This window comes from Moschus berezovskii, chromosome 14 (assembly GCF_049115385.1).
Source record: "Moschus berezovskii isolate FMDL1 chromosome 14, NW_MosBer_1.0, whole genome shotgun sequence".
In the NCBI taxonomy this organism is placed as follows: domain Eukaryota; kingdom Metazoa; phylum Chordata; class Mammalia; order Artiodactyla; family Moschidae; genus Moschus; species Moschus berezovskii.
Window position 1 is genome coordinate 51,135,677 of NC_142473.1, and position 2,734 is coordinate 51,138,410.

The following is a 2,734-nucleotide window of genomic DNA, read 5'->3' on the forward strand; positions in this document are numbered from 1 at the left end:
TCACAGAATGTCCCCACTGAGATATTGCAGTCACCTGTAGCCCATTTGGTCTTTTAACTGAGCTCATTATCTTTCCTATCTGCTTTTTCTCTTATGATCCCTATCACTGGCCTTTTAGCCAAAACACTTAGCACCAGTATTGTTACTATTACAATTGTATAATATTGTGACAGTTTTAAAAAAATGTTAAAAAATTCTCTGATACTCCTTCCTTGTGACTGTTTCAGTCAATACAGTAAAGCAGGAGTGATGTTGTGTGGCTTCTGAGACTAGATCATAAAAGGCCAAGCAGCTTCCTTCTGGTTTTCTTAGAACACTCACTGTCCAGAAGCTCTCTCAGGATGCTGCCTCTTACAACCTGGCTGCCATGTTGTGAAGAGCTCAAGCCCCAGGAACAGTCATGTGCCTGTACTTTGACAGTTCCAGCTGAGCTCAGCCTTCAAGTTATCCCAGTTGTCTCAGGCATCAGGCATGCAAGTGAAGAAGCCTCAAGATGATTTCAGTCACCAGCCTCAAGTCACCCCCAGGCATTTGAATTTTCTAGGTGAGGTTCCAGACATCAGGGAACAGAGATAAGCCATTCCTGCCCTGTCTTTTTCAAATTCCCAGAATCTGTGAGCATGATAAAATGACTGTTGTTTTACCCTACTAAGTTTGGGATGATTTGCTATACAGCATAGTAACCAGAGGACTTTCCTGGTGGCTCAGTGGCAAAGAATCCACCTGCAATGCAGGAGTCCCAGGAGACGAGGGTTTGATCCCTGGGTCAGAAAGATCCCCTGGAGGAGGGCATGGCAACCCACTGCAGTGTTCTTGCCTATAGAATCCCATGGACAGAGGAGCCTGGGGGGCTACAGTCCATAGTGTTGCACTTATCATGCACTCAGCACATAGTAACTAGACCATACATATAGAAAAGTACATATTTCCTAAGTACACAGCTTGATGAATTCCACAGAGTGAACACAGTCATGTAACAGGCACTCACATCAATATCCCCACTCTGCCCTCTTCTAGGTAGTGCTTTTCCAAGGGTGATCACTAACCTAACTCTTAATCCTATCATTTAGTTTTTCCTGTGCTTGTATTTGCTTCCCAGGTGGCTCAGTGGTAAGGACTCTGCCTGTCAATGCAGGAGACGTGGATTGGATCCATGGCTTGGGAAGATCCCCTGGAGGGGGAAATGGCAAACCACTCCAGTTTTTAATCTTTCCTCTTACTTTCTCTCATATTCATCCAGTCATCAAGCCCTGGTGACCTAATAACCACATTTCCATTTTTCTACATCCTTAATATTCCAATTTGGATCTTATCAATCTGATCATAACATTTTTTATGGTTCTCTATTATCCCAAGGATGAAAAATCTAACCTCCTTAACGTGGCCTACAAAGCTTTGTCCATGTCTTCCACCTCATCTCACAGTGTTTCCTCTGCATGTTCCCTAGGCTTCAGACAAGCTGTACTAATGATAGTTTTCAGAGTACCTCCCACATGTTGTCCATTCTTTCTTGCCTTGTTATGTGCTGATCCTTTTCGCTGAAACTTCCATTACTTTTTCTTTTTCAATGCTTTTTTTTGGAACTAATTTTAGGCTTACAAAAAAGTTGCAAAAACAGGACAAAAAGTCCTTGTAAACTCCTTATTCGTGTTCCCCTGTTATCATCTTAACTAGAGCACAGTGATTAAATCCAGGGAATTAATATCAATGCAATACTTGCAACTAAACTGCAGACCTTATCTGAAACTTTCATTTCTCAGTCTTACTCTTGCTTGTTTCTAAAGACTGCTCAGACATCATCTTCTCCTAGACGGCTTTCCTAGGCCCCTTTGCTTTTCTTTCCCCTCATTCTCTAAACACTCATAACACTTGTGTGTGAGGAGTGCTGCTCCTCGATGTGTGTTGCTGTTGTGTGAGGAGTACCGCTCCTTGATGGCAATTACACTACGTTGCAATTGTCTATAAAGGCTGAGATCCTGAAGGGAAGAGACTGGTTATAATTGATCTGGAATTCTGCCTGACAAGGAGGCGCTTACTCCATGTTCCTCGAGAGACTGAAAACGATAGTGCCCAAGGTATCACAAGGCAGCAGGTGTTGGCGAGCCAACGAAGGGAGGTCATCGCCTGGGTCCTATCCAAGCCATTCCTGCAGGTGGTGCAAAAAATGAGCTAGACTGCTCGCTCTCTGCCTTCTCTAAGGCTCTGCTTTTCCGCAGGTCCAGCTCACCTGCTAACTCCTCCTCTAGACCTAACCCCCCAGTGTTAGCTCCACCCTCTCCACGCCTCCTCTTCCTCTGTAAGCTCCTTTAGGACCCGTGACCCCGCCCCTACCACGTTAGTCACTCTTTCATCCGGATCTCTGTCTTAAGCCCCGCCCTCCGGCCTTCCCCCGCCTCTTTTAGTCACGTCGCTCTTTAGGTCCCGCCTTCTGCCCTCTGGTTTGACCTTTCTTCCTCAGGCTCCGCCCCCACCCCGCGGGCCTCCTCCTCCTCCCCAGAGGTCTTCCCCTCTGACACGCGGGAGTCCTTCAGAAAGGCGGGGTTTGCAAGTGAGAGGGGGCGGAACCTGGGGGGAAGAGGCGGTATTCCTTGCTCGGAATGCCGTCGGCGACCCCGCCCCTGCGCTCGGCCGTTGCCAGGAAACAAGCTTCGACGCTCTGGCTTTGGCCCGGTCCAGCCAATGAGCTGGCACGCCGCTGCCCAGCGGTGCGTCGCTGGGCGGTTACGTGTGGTGC